Here is an 18,132-nt window from a genome sequence, read left to right as displayed (position 1 = left end):
TTTAAGTGGGTCTCGAAAGAGGAGCTGGAATTTACAAACTATACTTGGACCTGCTGAGCGTGGATGAACCTAAAAGCCTTAAGCGTTCCCTCTCTCCTGCAGGTATTGAATGCCTTTTTGTTGGCATCCTTATGACCTAGTGTGTCTCTCCTCTGCATCCTGGAAGCCCAGTAGGTGTTAAAGAACAAGGAGCCTTAATACCTATTAAGGGATTGGAGTGGCCAGTCTAGTAAGCCACAAAAAGTATCTTCATTTGTACCAGATTTTATTGCAGTCCAATCTGTCTATCTGAATCCTGGACCACCTTAACAGGGTGTGTTCATAATGCAGTGGTGGCAACTGCCCTAATTTACCAAGATGAAGTCATGAAAAAGATGGAAGATGTCACGAGTGTCCCAGATGAAGTACTGAAGAGTGCAGATTTGGGTCTTCCTGTAAGAGTTGAGTGGTCAGGCAAAATGCAGGTATGATCCTGTTTCTTGCAGAACAATATTAGCAACTTGAAGTTTTATCTGAAGTCCTGCCTGCCTCTGATAGTAGCATCTTATTGAAGACACTAATGGGCAGCTTTTGGATGCCTTGCTGGATAAGGAGTTGATTTTTGAGACTTGCTCAAAACAGGTAGCGTTTTTTTCTGGGGAGACAATGGAGTCTTTGAAGCTGCTTTTACTTTCCTATTCCAACATCTGGAAATAACTGGATAGTGCCCCTTTCACAGAAAGGAACAGTTTAAGCAGATTAGTTTAGGAAGACTTGTGGAAAGCATCCTTCCCCTTAAACCCTTTAGCTGGTATGGATTAATTTCACCTTTTCTCCTACTCTCTCCCACTTGGGGGGGCAGTCTCCAAGGAGAGTACAGTTTACTCTCTGCTCCAAAATGGGAGAGATTTTTTTTTCTTGGTTAAACCAGAATTGTTCCATCATTTACAGGTATTTCTCAAGTCCCTTGGAGCAGACTTCCTCAGCACTGGATGAGCTAGAGCAATTAATTTAGTGTAGTGGAGTCCCTCAACCATTTTTGCTGCAATTTTTTCTGTCCTCACTAAAGAAGTATAAGCCTTCATTTATTGTGGAGACTTGGGCTTCTAAAATTAACCTGATTTGGGCTGCTCACTTTGCAGTTTCTTCTGGATTCTTTCCTGATTCCTGTAGATTTAAGGAACTCTTACCTGCTCATCCCTATTCACAAGTGCTACAGTAAGTACCTGAGGCTAATAGTGGGCAGGAGTCATTTTCAGTTTTCCTCCTGTCTAGCCCATGGCTCACCAACTGCTCACTTAGTGCATGTTGTCAGATATTTTTTGTAGTTCACTGTTTAATGATTAGATATTTCCTGCTTTGTACAAACCCAAGGCTGGCCTAATTATTAGTGAATGTTCATCGTGTTTCACTGTTGCAGTCATTACACTTGGGTTATCCTGCTGGCAGGCGACCCGCAGTCTGCCCGAGTTCCAAAGTCTAGATCTGGCGTCTGTTGCTGTCGCCTCTTCCCTGACGTCTGTGCGCCAGGGGTATAAAAGATGCAACAGACGCCATTTTCTTCAGTCTTTCTTGCCGCGTGGTGCCCGAAGCAGTTCACAAGTGCCGGTCGGCCGACTCCTGAGATTTTCGAAATAGAGTTTCAGAACCAAAGTCTTCAATAAAGTTAAGTACCCTGTTGGGTAAACTTTTTCTTGCTCCAGACCGATGTCAGTAAAAGTTAACAATTGTATTTCTTGTGGGAAGCAAATATCTCATAAGGACTTTCACTCTTACTGTATTCCTTGCTTAGGCCCTGACCACGACGTTACTAGTTGTCTGTTTTGTGCCAGATTCAACAAACCCACTATTAAACATCTGATTTTGCATTTCATTACTTTGGCTGAAGGTTTACTATATAATGCCATCGGAACAACCGATGACCAGAATTTATAAAAAACGCAAAGACAAGGAAAAGAACGTCCAAAACAGATTACTAAGCCTATCCTGCTGAAGTTATCCTACTGGCAGGCGACCCGCAGTCGGCCCAAGTTCCAAAGTCTAGGTCCGGCATCTGTTGCTGTCGCATCTTCCCTGATAGTGCGCCAGGGGTATAAAAGATGCAACAGATGCCATTTTCAGTTTTTCTTGCCCCAGATGTCAGGTGCCCCCAAAATGGAAAGGCTGGAAAAAATTGTCAAAACGTGCATGCACCAAAATAACATTTCCTTCATCTAAAGCAAATACATCACATAGGTTGTAGAGAGTTGAGAAGTACAAAAAGGACCCAGCAAAGAGAAAGGGGGATGGTGGATGGGTAACCTGGACTGCAACAGTGAATACACTTAACATCTACATTTTTTGTAGGCACTGACCTCAAAGAGGAGAGGGCAGTATTCCATGCATTGTCTTTTGAGTAGGTGCCTGGGTAAAGTATTCAGTTAGCCACTGGACTGCTTCCTGAGGTTGGGCTCCATTCCCAAACCAAAACATCCAGCAGTCTGGTGTCCCACGCTCTTCTGCATGGTCCCTAAGCCACATTCCAGCTAGGTCTACCAACAGGGCATGGTCAGCCTAGCTGATGAACTTGTGCATTTTTTTTGGTCAGGCAGCAGTACCCTTAGACTCCACCAGGTAAACTAAAAACTTCAGATTCCTTCACACAGAGTAAAAAGTGGCATATTTTAACCAGTGTTCTTCAGGATCCTATGGTCAACGCTTGTATGAAGATGCATTGAACTCCTTCCATCCAGTCGAGAACCTTTCTTTTGGGGATATTCCACAAGATTAAGTTCTTTAACTGGGAGAGTTACTAATACACTCGCTATGAAATTCAAGTGGTTTCTCTGATTGTCAGAATGTAAGCTTCTGGTTCCTCAAATGTTTGAGGTACCAGATGATGGGGTCTTTGACACATTCCTGCAGCTGAATTTTCAGCCTCCTTCCCCCTAGGAAGCCCATCCAAAAATGATGACTTTGGATTCCAGGAGAATCCAGGGCCTGCTGTTCTAGCAACCCTACCACAGATGGCAAGTTGAGCAGATCTTGTCCACTTTGGGAAGAAAACCTGCACTTCATCTACCTTATTCATGTGAGTTAACTGATTTAGATATGAATCCCTCTTGTGTCATATGAATAAAGCAAGAGGGGAATGTGGACTGTCCCTTTCAGAGGAATTTTAAATCTACAGTGTCTGCTCCCCGGTTGCTGAGCTTTTTTTTTAAATATGGTTGTGGTACATTGGATGCATGCAATAGGACAGCTGCCTGTTGGTCTGTTATGCATGCATGGTAAAGGGCGCAGTTAGTATGTAAGGGTGGCGATTGATTCTACTCGAGGATTTTTCTCTTTCTACTGTCCAAACTAAATGACCTGGAGGGTTCGTTAAGGCTTTAGCAGGCAACCGTTCTGAGTCTGCAACACTTCAGACAGTTGTCAGCTGAAAACAGAGGAGTGCCTGTGGGGATTTCCTTTTCAAGCATTAACAGTAGTACTTGTGCGTGACATTGTTGAGGGGCTGGAGCTACAGTCTGCTTGCCACTTGGAGAGGTAATGCTTTACCTCTGGCAGCAGTTTACTTGCAAGGTAATTTTGTAATCCTTTGCATCCAAATTGTCTTCAGCTGACCTGTTCTAGTCGGGGGGGGGTTGCTGTTTTGACTACTTTTGTGAAGTAAAGGGTTTCTGTTATGTTTTTTTACAAAGTTGGGACTTGTTTAATAAAATATTTATCTCAACTTTTTCTTTGTGAGGAGGTAAGGTTATCGTTGACAGATGTTCTTCGTGTTTCACTGTTGCAGTCCTCACACTTGGGTTTTCCTGCCAGGGGTAGCCCTCAGGCATCCCGAATACCAGAGGCTTAGTATGTTTGCGTCTGTTGCTGCCGCTCCAGGAGTGACGTCAGGTAGTCAGTGGTATAAAATCAGCAGACGCCTTTACATCAGTCCTTCTTGCTGAGGAGCCCGAAGCAGAAGCAGTTTGCACGAGTGCCAGTCGACTGCTACCGGAGTTTTCATTTCCGAGTTAGTCTTCTAAAGCTAAGTACCCTGTTGGGGATCCTTTTTCTTGCTCTAACCAATGTCAGAAAAAGTTAATTGTCTTGCCTGTGGAAAGCAAATACCACCCAGAGGTTTCCATTTCTACTGTCGCCTGTTTAGGCCCAGACCATGACGTCCCTTGCTGTCTGTTTTGCGCTTTGCTCAGCGCCAGAACTGTTATCTGGCCCTTTTCATAGCTAAATATTTTCGTGCTCTATCTCCGTATACTGAAATGGCTTTGGTAAGCCATCCGGCTACCGATCTTCCAAAAAACACGTAAGGATAAAGACAGCACAGGTCTAAAACTGCCGACGACTCTTCCGTTAAGCTAGTTGTCAGTTTGTCGGTACTCTGAGGTGCTTCTGCAGCCCCTGATGCCTGCTTCTGTGGATTTGCAGACTGCTACAAAGACCTGTTCTGCGTCTGGTATGCCGCGAGACTTTGACTAAGTATCTTGGGGATGTCTACCTTGGATGGGTCTGGGGAAGTTCTTCGCACTACCAATATTAGACACAAACTGACCTTTCATGTCTTAAGTTTTTTTCTAAAACTACCGAGTTTCTAAGGCCCAGGGTATGAACTACGGCTAAAAAAAGACAACCCAAGCTCAAGAACCTGCTTCCATGCCTCAATCTCAAATATTTAAAATGGCAGAAGACCTTATGCTTATTGGGGGAAGCCAGCCTACCCCTTCCAAAAGAAAGACTTGTCCCCAGCAGTTATATCGGACCAGGAGCCTGACTCTGAGGTTTCTGAATATGAAGACATGCAATCCTTGTCTGCTTATGAGGATTCAGATGCAGAGGAATCCATTCCTGCTGTCTCTCCTCCAGAGGATTTTTCATTTGAAGTCCTACATACTTTAAGGGAGCATTACTAGTGGGAAAGTCTGGTCTATCCTCAGTCCAAAAAGAGACACTGGGAATTCTTAGATTTACCACAGCACAGGCCTTTAGCAATTCCTCCTGTCCTAGATATTGTGGATGTCTTTATGGAATCCAGTTTAACTCCTGACACCCTCCCATCTGCTCCCAGGAATCCTGACTGGTATTACAGAATCCTTGACTTGCACAAATTTTTTCAAAATTCCTATTGCTGACCCAGAGGTAATCTCCCAAGGACATAAAGGAATAAAAGCAACCACAGCTAAGAATCCCACCCTCTCGGGGATTGCTGAGCTTTAGACCGATGGGGTAAAAAAGTATACACCTGGGCAAGTCTTGCCATTAGAGCACTAAATTGTCAGTTCCACATGCTGAAATACCAGCAACATACAATGGAACTCCTTAAACAAAAATATCTACTTTTCCGGCTTGTGCAGAAAATAAAGAATTAAAGGAGCTTATGCATTCTGCAAGCCAAGTTAAACACACCTTGCAAATGTGGCTTTGACACCCTAGAAGCTTCCTGCAGGGCAGCAGTTACAGGTTCTGTTATTAGAAGGCATGCTTTGCTTAAGGAACGGACCTTGCCAGACCATGTCAAATCAAAACTATTGGACGCACCATTGAACAAAAACAGTTTGTTCGGCACTAAGGCAGAAGAGGCCTTAAAGATGGAAGAAGTGAAATCTAAGCAGACAGACTTCTTGTAGGCCCAGCATCTTCGTTTCAGTAGGCATTGCCCCTCCAAGCACTGGTTCTTTCTGGCCCCGTCAAGGCTAGTTCAGACAAGACCTAGGGGCAGCAGACTCCCCCCCCCCCCCCCCACAGCAGTCCCAGGGAATGCAGAGATCTAAGCAATAGAGTTCCTTCACCTCAGAAACTGGGAGTGCTAAGCCTCCCCTTTATGGAAATAACTCATTGATTTTAAAACTCCACCCCTTACCTCTGCCCATCTGCTTGTGCCCCTAGGAGGAAAACTCTCCTCCCATGCAAAAAACTGGGCCTCCATTGCCAACGACCGATGGGTCATCAGCAGTGTCCCAGAGATACCAATTTTATTTCCACACACTGCCAACCCCAAAAGGGTTCCCAGATCTTCTCCCAAACCAGTGGGCAGAGGCCCAAAAAGTCCATTCCCTGCTCTTGATGAGGACAATACAGCCTATTCCTGCAGACCAGATAGGTCAAGGTTTCTATTCCAGGCTTTTCCTGGTACCCAGAAAAGAGGGCACTTGATACCCAATCTTCAATCTGTCAATTCTAAACACCTTCCTGGTGATGCCAAATTTCAAAATGCTCACCCTCCAGCAGCTTCTTCCTATGCTATCCAAGAACGCTTGGTTAGCCACTCTAGACCTAAGAGGCCTAGCTACACATCCCAATCAGGGATTCTTGCAGGAAATAGCTGTTTTCAGGGCAGGCTCTATGCACTTTCAGTTCTCTGTGCTTCCCTTTGGCTTATCCACTGCTCCCAGAGTTTTCCCAAAATGCCTGGCACCAGCCATTGCCTTATGCAGACAAAGAAATATTCAAATTTACCCCTACTTAGACGACTGCCTGATTCAGGCAGACAGGAAAAGCTGTTACAGCACCTGACCTTTGTAAAGGACCTACTGACCTCCCTGGGGTATACTATAAATGAAAAGAAATCCAAACTAGTCCCCACTCAATTGTATTCCTGGGAGCAAGCCTGGACATGCCATCCCAAATGGCGTTCCTTACTCCAGAAAAACAAGCCAATCTGACAGGCTACTTCTCTCAACTAGCCACCAGAACAGTTATCCGCAAGGAAAATCCTGCAAGCTGTAGGGTTCATTGCTTCCTGCATTCTACTCATTCCATATGCCAGACTGCATATGCGGAAACTTCAGTGGTACCTAAAAAGCTTTTGGTGTCAATACTCAGGACCTGGAAACTGTCGTACCTTTGATACCTTGTCTAAGGAAAGATTTTCTTTGGTGGGCAGCAGCATGCAGCCACAACGAGGGCCTTCCCTTTTCACAACCCCACACCGCCGAGACCCTAACCACACATCAGATTTTGCCTGGGGTTCACGCCTGGACCTCAGGTGCATTCTGGGCCATTGGAGCCCAAATCAAATACATCTGCACATCAACCAAAAAGAGATGCTAGCTGCTCGGCATGCTCTGACAGCTTTTAGACCCCCTACTCTCTCCCCGGGACCTCTACTGATCAAAACAGACAACACCACAGTGATGTGGAACATCAACAAGCAGGGAGTAACTCACTCACTCTATCCCTTCTGCAGGCTAGCCATGACCCTTTGGCACACTGCTTCAGCCATGCAAATTCACCTGCTAGCACAATTCCTGCCAGGCTCCCAAAACTCTGGCAGACAACTTAAGCAGAAACCTCCTAGACCCACACGAGTGGCAGCTAGACGACAGCACCTTCAACCTTGTAACTCAGGAATGGGGCATCCCGAAGGTAGGCCTCTTTGCCTCCCACAACAGTCACCAGCTCAGCAGATTCTGCATCAGGGAACCTCACAGTAAGGCATGGAAAGTGGATGCCCTAACTTCCAATGGGTAAACCTCCCTATCTATGCATTTCCCCCTCTACCTCTACTTACAAGGGTACTACTCAAAATAAGGGAGGAAAAACAGAGCAATCTTTGCCCCAGACTGGCCACGGCAGCACTGGTACTCACTCCTTTGCAGTCGGTCACCCCTGCCTCCATGGCAGTAACTCCGATCCCAACTCTCCTGACTCAGCAGAATGGAGAATTCATGCATCCACAATTGCAGACCCTGAACCTGGTAGCCTGGCTTATTCCCTGACCTCTCCTCCAGTTGCCAGCCTAAGCAAACAAGTCCTGGATGTTATACTTGAGGTCGGATGCCCAGCACTAGAAAATCCTATGCTGACGTGGAAAAGGTATTGCACCTGGATCCAGGCTAAATGAGCTGAAACAGCACAGCCCTCCCTACCTCTCATCCTGGATTACGTAGCAGACCTAATTCACAGGGGGCCTATCCTCTTCTGTTAACATTCATGCCTCTGCCATCTGTGCTCATTACAGCACAGAACCACCTCTCTTTTTCTCACCCTCTCAAACAGTTCCTAAGAGGGACGAACAATTCAAGACCACCCAGAAGAGCCCCTACCCTAGCTTGGGACTAACTTTGTGTTGGAAAAGCTCACATACCCCCCCCCCTTGAGCCTGCAGTGTTAAAATTCCTGTCTTGGAAAAAGGCCTTGCTTCTGGCCATCACTTCAGCTAGAAGGGTTTCAAAGCTACAAGCATTCATGGCTGTAGAGCCCTTCATTTTTCTTGCTGACAGGGTTTCCCTCAGGACTAACCCAACTTTTATGCCTGAAGTGGTGTCCAGTGTGGCTCTCAACCAATCTGTTCATTTGCCCACCTTTTTCCCTAAGCCTCAAAACAAGGGGGATAGGATTCTGCTTTCTCTAGTTGTGCACACAGCTCAGATTCTACCTGGATAGGACTAAATCTTTTAGGAAAACTGACCAATTGCTAGTCAGCTTTGCAGCAGGGGCAGAGGGCAAGACCATATCCAAACAATCTCCAAATGGATACCACACTATCCATTTCTGCTACAAATACCATAGGAAACCACCCCGTAAGGGGGTCAGGATGCATTCCACCAGGGCAACCTCCACCTCTACAGCTTTTCTCAGAGGGATTCCTACCAGGAACCTCCTAGAGGCTGCAACAGTTATGTTCATACCTTCACAGAGCATTACCACCTGCTTATCTTCTCCAAATCCAGGGCAGGCTTTGCAACCGCAGTCTTGCAGGGCATCCTAGCCAGCCCCAAGTCTTGACTGCCTCCACCCTTTTCAGCTTTGGGAATCAACCCAAGTGTGATTGCAACAGTGAAACACGAATGTAGTACAAGTGTGTACACTTAACATAAATGTAGATGTTAGAGCATATTCACTTTCATTCCTGGTTTCCCTCTCTCCATCTTCTCTCTTCCTCCCTCCTTACAGGGATTTTTGGTATTTACTTTCTACTAGTGGTGGTCTTCCACCATAACATAGCTCCCTATTTGCTTGCTCCTGACATTTGGAGCAAGAAAAACTGATGTAATGTCTGCTGCCTGATTTTATACCACTGGCGTCTGTTCTTGAGTGGCAGCAACAGACGAGGAAATACTTGGCCTCTGGTATTCGTGCCGACTGAAGGCTACCCCTGGCAGGTTAACCCAAGTGTGATGACTGCAACAGTGATTACACTCTAACATCTACATTTATGGTAAGTGTACACAACTGTACTTTCTGGTTTCCTGGGAGGTTCCTTTTGTAAATGTTTATGCTTCAGTCTGGGTGGCAAGGTATTTGGCATTGTCCCAACGTTACCTTTTTCTTGTCTGGAAGGAATTCTGACTTCCACTGTGCTGACGTTCTTTGTAGTTGACCTTCTCGGTTCCCTGAGGAGATTCCCTAGTAAATTCTTTCTTCTGTGGGGGGGGGGGGGGGGGTAACTTTTCAGAAATGGTTGTTAAGGGCTAGGACCAGAGTTTTGGTGATTCGTTTGCCAATTTACCTCTTATTTTAACTTCTCTGGGAAAAGGTAAACAACTTTCGAAGGCTGTAAATAATGGTCTCCTTCAATGCCCATGAACATTTGATTCAGCTGCTTTGTTTGGATAGGGAAAATAACTCTTGTAAACCTAAGGGAGGAGACTAAGAGTTGCTCCTGAACTAATGTGCTCGAGAGTAGCTTTTCTGGTAAGACCCTGTTTCCTGCAGCTACTCTTAAGGGGCTGGTTTCTTCAAAGGGAATTGAGGCATTTATATGGTATTAAAAATACCAGAGTTCCAATAAACTTGCATTTGTTCCTTGAGGTTTTATTTCTGCAGCTGTTCCTATGTGGAGAATCCTTGATTTATTGCTCCCACCATTTTGAGTCTACAATCAGTCCCAAACAAAAACTTCAGAACCCCACAGATTGCTTTACTTCAGTGTCAAAAAGGTATGTCTGTCAACATTCTCAGAATTTAAAACTTGTCAGAGCAGAAACTCTGCCTCAGGTACATTGGTCCCTGCTGTGATCTCTACAAAGGTTAGTGTTAGTATTTCTGGTTTCCCTTTGTCAACCTTTCACTATATTTTGCAAGCCAGAAATAGTTAAGCCTTTCAGCATGGCAATAAAGTTTCATAATTCATTGCAGGGAGTGTCTTGTAGAAACTGGTATCCTCTGTAGATTATTTTCAACTAGTCAGCCTGTTATAATTTGAAATCAAATGATCAAACCTGAAAAATCTAAGGGAAAAAAATACTGAAGGGGGAATGTTTTCACCTCTTATGATGGATCCACTCTCTTTGGACTGAGGGTGGAGACTGTCTAGAACTTAGTATGTTGACCATATCTTGTATGCTGTGAGGATCCACTTCTCTACTGCCTAAAACTTTATCTAGGAACCAGAGTGTGGCAAGAAATGAAGTCGGAAAATTTTGCATTCAACACTTCTAGAGACCCGCAGCAGAGTGGGGGGGGGGGGGGGAATCACAATGGGAAGTCATCCATGTAGCAGAGGTGGTTCCTAGACTGAAGAGTTTTGGGGGCCCTTCTCTGACCCCCTCCGGAGCACCTGAAGGATTGCCCACCTGCTGCACTCTAGAGGCAGTCTGGCAGCTTTTATATATGTACATTCAGCTTGGACGGCCATTGCTTGAGGTGCAGAGCCAGAGGCTACACAATCCCCCCCCCCCCCCAACTCAGACTTGCCAGTGTCCCACCTCCGCAAATGAAGGCTGCAGCATAGGAGAGAAGGCTTGCTAAACATGCAAGTCATCCAGGAAGCCTACCCCTGATCCATTGTCTTGGTAGCAAAGAAAAATATTACCTCTGGCCCATTTTGAACCTCTGCCATTTAAACAGTATGTAAAACCATTTCAGATGCTGACTTTTTGTTCCATCCTGCCCCTGTTAAGGAAGGATGACTGCTTGTGCTCACTATTAGAATGTGTGCTACAACATAGTCAGGAGATCCAGAAAATTTCTCTGCTTCAATTCAGAACATTGCCCTTTGGTCTCACCACAACCCCGAGGGTTCAAGTACATGCAATGGTTGCAACTCTCCTCAAACTGCAGGGGTTCTGGGTATTCCCATGCTTGAATGATTGGCTCATAACTGCTTCCTCCTGGATCGTATTACTTCAGTCCTAGGGTGCCACACCAACTTTCAGTCTGGGAATCCTGATCCGTATGGCAAAATAAGTGGTCTGTCCAAATAGTTTGGGGCCCTATTTGGATACAGCATTGCAGATTGCTAGGCTTTCGTCTAATTCTAACCCTTCAAGCATCAACTGATTGTTCTTGTCACTGTTCTTTACAGGTGGGATTTTCTGCCAAGGGTAGCAGTCTCTCTGGCCAGCATATCAAACTCCTTCCAGGTGCCAAGTTGTAAGGTACAGTGAATATAAAGTGTACACACCCCTGTTAAAATGCCAGGATTTTGTGATATATAAAAAGAGAACAAATCATTTCAAAACATTTCCCGCCTTTAATATGACCTATAACCTGTACAGTTCAATTGAAAAACAAAAATCAGTTAGGGGAAAAATATAACAAGTACAATAAGCTGGTGCGCAAGTGTGCACACCCTTAAGCTATTATTTGTTGAAGCACCTTTTGATTTAATTACAGCATTCAGTCTTTATGGGTAGGAATCGGTCAACATGGCACATCTTGACTTGCCAATATTTGCCCATTCTTACATGCAACCTAAAGGCTTCGGTATACTGGCCAAACGTCGGGCCCCCCTTGGTAGGGGATCCCTAATATGAATATTGCAACAGTCAAATGGAAGAACATCCAAGAATACTTGCATCACATACCATGATGCAGCTGCCCTGGAAGAGGCATCAGCAGCATCATAACTGCACTTGCGTGCTTTTAAGGTACGTAAGGCATAAAGGTGACGTCCAGACGTACCATTCTCAGAACTTTGCTACCAGTCCGAACAAAATCACTTTATCGTCTTTTGGCATGCTAGTTCGATTGCTCATTCAACCCTTTGCAGATAAGGGCCCCGTGGGGTTCTTTCTTTTACCTTTTTGTTGATTGTGGGGTTTCATGTCATCCAAGAAGGGTAAGTGGGAGACTGATTCCCATCAAGACAACCATGACCACTGCCTTTTTTTTTGCCTAGGCACCTCTGACTACCATACGTCCTGTTCTGTCGAGCCTTTGTACCTAAAACCCTTCATGGTAGACTCTTTGGTGCTGTGTTTGAAAATCACTGTCTTAAGCTTCTTGTAAAAGGCACAATGCAGGGTACTTCAGCTCTGAAGGACAGCTGTCAGTGAAGGTGGTTACCTTAGGCCAGAATCTTCTGCTATTCAGCCTCCACTGAACCTTTCTCCTAATGCAAGTGAAAGCCCAGAGGTTCACCTGGCTTTATTGTTGGATTCCTCTGCTGCGACTGGGTTGGAAGTCAGCAGGGATCCAAATTTAAGCATGTTTGAGGAGGCATTGCAGACGCGAGTTTTAGATTGTCAGCTGGGAGCCACGACTCATCTCTTGAGAGGCCTAGGGGTGTTCCCACATCTTAGAGGAGTCCCTACTACCATCATTGAATGCCATTTTGTCAGGGCCTTCTAAATTTTATAAGGCGGACATACCATTGAAGAAAATGCAAAAGCCTAAAATATCACTCCTGTTCCTAAGACTCCGCAAAGTGAATGGCAGCCCTTCACTCAGGGTTTTAGTGCTTTAATAGCATTGAAACCTCCTTGTGGAGTTTGTTCCCACCCCACCCCCGATCCTCTACTTAAGACCAGGGAACATAATTCCTCTTGAACTGGATTTGGATGACTAATCTCTTGCTTGTTCTCAGATTCCCTCTCTTTTGGCCTGTGACTCTGAGGAAGAGGAATCTACCAGTCCTAATGCTCCCTTTTGAAGAAATTTCTTTTGGGGACACTCCCTAGGTTGATGGAGTTATTTAAAATGGGATTATGCTCAGGTTTCTGAAGTACATAAAAGATGCAGTGAGTGCTTCATATGGAGTCTCTCAAACCTTCTGCAGTTCCTCCTGTTTTGGCTGCCTTGTTGGATGCATTTTTTAATGCTTCTAAGGCTCCAGACTCTGACCCCTGCTCCCAAGGAACCTGATAGATTCTATAGGCTGCCAGGACTGTACTTTTTTGTACAGGTGTCCTCCTGCTGACCTCTGTGGTGTCTGTAGCTTCTGACTTTTAATTTGCTTCCTTCACCCAAATTACTACTGATAAAGATAAAAGGACCATGGAAAGCCTAGGCAAGAAGGCTTACAGCTCTGCTACTTTGATTTAGGGCTGTTAATAATCAGACCCATATGTCCAGATATTTGTTGGCTTTCCTGTCTTAGCCTTGTCAGATTATTTCTGATCTTCAAACTGAGGATAAAACTTCTGCACTTTCTCTGTTGGTGACTTCCTCTTAAGCGACTCCAAGTGTTATGATGTGGTAGATGCTTCCTCTAGGGCTGCTGCTTTTGGGTCAGTGATGAGGTATTGGCTTCGGCTTCAACCTTTGCCTGATTATATTAAGGCTATTAATGGATGACCCTCTTAATACACTTGATCTGAAATTGTTAATTTGTCCGAGACTGCCGCATTTCCAGCGTCTGATCAGAGCTCCAAGCTCCTCATGTACCTATAATGCCCCTGTCTCCCTCCTCTCTTCAGATCTCATTTGCCACATCTGCATAAGCATCCTGATCTGCTGAGCTTTTTTTAGGGCAAGTTGAATTTTTTTGTGGTTTTAAGCTCTATCTAGCTGCTTCTTTCTTCCATATCACCTCCCCAACGCATTTGCATGTGTTACAAAAAAGTTAGTGTGCGAGTGTGTTTGGGTCTCTCCCATTTAGTTATGTTGGAGTCTCCCAAACCAGGTTTTCACAAGTGCAGTGTGGCCATAAGCTTCCCGGATGAGTTCTTTGGTTGAGTGTTTAGGGGTCGCCCACCTGGAAGTCCTGCTTGTCCTGCGTTGGGTGCAATCCCAGCACATTGATCAACAGAAGGAACAAATTGATACCTAAAGACCTTCTCCCTCCTACCACCGGGGGCAAAGTCCTCTCCGGCCTCTGGAACTCATCTCCTGCCAAGAAGACTGGGAATGGAGATGAGCATAAGCATAGGAACAAACCTAGGAAGCAGTCCCCCGACTGCTCGTCCTCTGCAGGTCTTCCAGCCAAAATCAACTTGGCTCCGAAAACAGCGTCTCCCTGGCTCTTTTGCCATTCTTTCTTCCCAGAGCCACGCCTTGGCGTTCCTCCACCGCCTCTGTAGGCCGGTGTCTGTAGAATCCTCCTGATCCACCAGTAGTCTCTTTGAAGCTAAGGTGGAGATTCATCTGCACCCAGATACAGATGGGGGTCTTGCCTGCAGGGGGACGCATGCAGTTCAGATTCATTCAGATTACTCCTTCTCCAATCCGACCCCAGGTTTTGGAGTTCTGTGATCCGAGGACACTGAGGGGTTAGTGCCAACCCACTCCGGCCATTACCTTGGGTGGGTTGGATCCAATGAGTCAAGAACTGTCAAGCTCTGGAAGCAGTAGCCTCTGCGCTGGATCTGAGGGGATGGTTTCAGCTCAGTTTTTGAGCAAAGTCTTCCAGTCAGTGTCTGCATCTGGAGGTTTGGCTCTGGCTTCCCCCATTGATGCAGAGGGTTGCGGACACGTCTGTAGCCCCTTCTCAGACTGTTCGCTCTGCCTTCGTCGTGGGGAGTGTTCTTTCTATCTCAAGACCCTTGACTATCTAGTCTTCGTAGTCTGCCCCAGCTTACTCTTTCTGGCATGAATTATACCATCCTGTTATCTCAGGGACAGCCTCCTTCTCACCCCAGGGAGTGCCCGCATGGGAGCAGCGAGGCGTTGTCTTCCCCAGAGATTCCCCTTGGTAAGGTGTCTCAAACATATGTGCAAAAGGAGGCACATCGGCTCCTCTCAGGAGTCCCTCATGGAGGACACTTTGGAAGAGGGGGAGGGTTCCCCCTGAGGATGTCTCCTTTGGAGACATGGAGATTCTTTGTCAGTGCGGGGAGAGGGTCTGCCCAAAAACCCAACTCGGACGAGTGCTCTTGGAAGCATTTGGTGCAGGACCCCTCTACATCCTGGGTGTGTCCTCCTGCAGATTCATTGGTGGATCTGATTACATCTCTGGCGTGGAAGGAACCTTGCACTGTGCTGATACCCAGACGCCCTAACATAATTTTAAGTGCTCCCTCATAGGACCTACTGGACCAAGGGATCGCCTGTTGATGCCATGGTGGCAGCAGCCACTAAGCTTCATTCCATCCACCAGATCAAGAGTCCAGGATTATGGACCACTTGGGAAGTGGGAAGCGGGGTGTACATCTCAGCAACATTTTCGGTATGTGCGCTTAATTATACGGCACACGTAACTAGACTTCGGTGAGACCTAGTCAAGGAAATCCGTCTACCCCAGGGTCCATGTCATCGGAGGACAAAAATCTTCTGTCATGGCCACCCTCACGTCACTTGGTAACACCTCTATGCAGCTTCTCTCATGCTACTGAGGGTGCCGCTAGAGCTGATGGGACTGGCATTGCAATCTGGCTCTGTGCATTCTCTGAGCCTTGTAAGGTGTCTTCAATGTCTCGTATGATTCCACCCTCTTTGTAAAGTCTGTAAGCGATACTCTTGTCTAGGACAAGAAAGGTGGGAAGACGCTGTCTGCCGTCAGTCCACTTCTCTGCCCCTTAACTAACCTTGTCAAAGAATCAGCGGGGACAAAGACTTGGTTCTGGAAATCTGAGCTACTACTAGGATGCTCAGGACTCTGCCTTCCCCCAGAGGCAGATTAAATAGTTGCTGCCCCCAAGGCAGAAGGGGGCACGAGGAACTGGGAATCACGAGAGCCTATGACAGACCTGCGCAGCAGCCCTGAAGTGCTGCCCAGCTGCTCTGTTCTGGAGTCAGGGGACACCTCTCGCTACACCCAACAGTCCGGGAGTCCATCTCAAACTATCATGGGTGTTGCAGATTATATCCAGCAGCTATTTAATACCCTTCCTTCAACTGCCACTCACCCAAGCACCTCCTGGAAGTTCCACCCCCCGTAGAGGGAGGCAGCAGCACCAGCCCGTTCCCCCAAACCAATCTGGATTAGGCATTTATTCCAGAATCTTTAGTGCCCAAGAAAACGGAGGAGGGGGCTTAAGACCCATCCTGGATCTTTCCACCTTGATTCTATCAGATGTCCTATTCTCATGTTGCTGTCTTCATAACTGTAGGGAGTTGCTGCCTGCGGCACCATCGTCCGGCCAGTATACCAAATTTTTAAGTGATGTCTGCATGCACCCTCATCAGAATCTTTCTGCCGCAGTGAACATCTTGACTCCTTTTTTGCCAGTTCTGTAAGCACATCGCTTTTTTTCAAATGACCAGTTAAGATTCCGTTCAGACTACTGCTTCGACCAATGCATGCAAGTGCCCTATTGGTTTTTTCATTGTTTTTTTTGATTAGTTTAGATTTGTATGTCAGCTAGAAAGGTTGTGTGCTTGTGGGAGAACTTCATCACAAGGACACGCACGAAAAGTGCTTATTTTGCTTGGGTGAGGCCTACAACCGTATGTCCTGCCTTATTTGCAAATCTTTTGTCCTGCCCCATTTTGAAGTCTTTCGTCCCCAAAACTCTCTGCGGCCGCCTAGTGACAGTGCAGTTATATTTAGAGAATCAAAGGCTACGTCGCTTAGTGCTTTGAATGGAAGGAGGAATAGGCCCGTCCAATGAGCCACTGAGGAAGACTGCTAAGAAAATTAGGCCGGAATCCCAAGCTGCGCCTCAGGCATCCGAGCAGGTGCTTGAAAGCCCAGAATTCTCTCAGATGGGGGTTTCAAAAGCAGGCCCAGGAACCTTGATGGAAGCTGGGATGCTGGAAATCGTGTACATCCGCTTTCAGGTACTGGTGGTGGTGGGGGGGCACAACTCTGTCAGAACGCCCTGCTCCTTCTCTTCCTACTAAACAGACGTCCACCTCTATGCTTTCTCCAGCTACTCCTTTGAAGAGAAAACAAAATAAGCACCCTGAACCTCAACCAGTTCCTGGCTGGCAAGTGTTTTCACAAAATCTCTCAAGGCATTTCAGGCCTTGCAGACACAACTTCCCCCTACTCACCTCAGCTGCCCTTGGGTATCTGAGGAATATTACTCTTCTGAGTATTCCTTTTCTTATGAAATCCAAATAGACTCCCCCCAAGGAATTTCATTACCCCCAGAGGAGGATTCCCTTTCTCCCGAGTCCCCAGGAGAAGAAATTACCTTTGGGGACACTATTTCCCTCATGAGGGAACACTAAGTGGCAGGCATCTGAGGTTTCTGATTCCCAGGAAAGTTATTTAGATCATTTACAAATGACTAACCTTCCCCTTTTGCTGTCTTCACTCCCTATATTACCTGCCTTCCAGGATGCTTTTCTGGCTGCTTAGTCTCCTGACCCACAGCCATCAGCCTCCAAATGCCCAGACCATTTTTATAACGTCCCCCAGTACACCCAGTTCCTCTTTTTAGAAACCCTCCAGCAGACCCAGCTGCTACAGCAGTCGCTGCTGACAAAACTTCGACATTTATCTTCTGCTCTTTACCCAACGGATAAAGACAGCAAATTTATGGACAGACTAGGGATGAAAGTGTACATCTTCCACTCTGGCTATAAGGGCCCTCAACTATCACACATATAGCTAGGTATGTCCTAGATGCCATTTCCAAACCCTCTACCCTCCTGGCCGAGGTGCAGGATTTTCCCGTAAAAGCCCAGCTCAACACTTTCCACAGCATCCCAAGTAACGAGGCACTCCATTAAGTGCAGTTATGATGCTATGGAGGCTTCATCTAAATCAGCTGTCAGGAGGTTTACCTTTGTTTTGTTGCACATGGTATGTGCGATCGTCCTGTTGTGCAACCCGTATTACAGAAATACGGAGACATTTGAAGGATCAGATGTCAAAAATGGTTTGCAGGAAAGCCATTTCCGATATTTGATCAATGTGTTTGAGTGGCAAAAATGTATTTGCTTATTTGCCATTCAAACACATGACATCAGCATTGTCGTTCTTTGCAGCTGTACTTTCGGCATTATGCACAGCGGACACGGCAGATGACAAATCAAAGGTAAACTGCATCAGGATCAGTCTTAAGGCGATTCTTCTGGGTGAAGCTTCAACCTCTCCCCATGGATGTACACAGTTACTGGACGCACTCTTGGACAATAAGGCTCTTTTTGGACAGACTTCTGCTGAGCTCCTCAAAT

General features: G+C 46.2%; 1 protein-coding gene across 2 annotated transcripts in view; it reads left to right on the top strand.

The window, feature by feature from the left end:
• Positions 1-18,132, top strand: part of BZW1 (basic leucine zipper and W2 domains 1) — a 948,791-nt gene that overhangs the window by 219,064 nt on the left and 711,595 nt on the right. The gene's annotated exons all lie outside the window — the stretch shown is intronic.

Source organism: Protopterus annectens, chromosome 6.part1 (genome assembly GCF_019279795.1).
Source record: "Protopterus annectens isolate FY-2018-M chromosome 6.part1, PAN1.0, whole genome shotgun sequence".
Classification (NCBI taxonomy): Eukaryota; Metazoa; Chordata; order Ceratodontiformes; family Protopteridae; genus Protopterus; species Protopterus annectens.
Note: the sequence above shows the minus strand (reverse complement) of the source record. Positions and strands in the feature narration are given on the sequence as shown.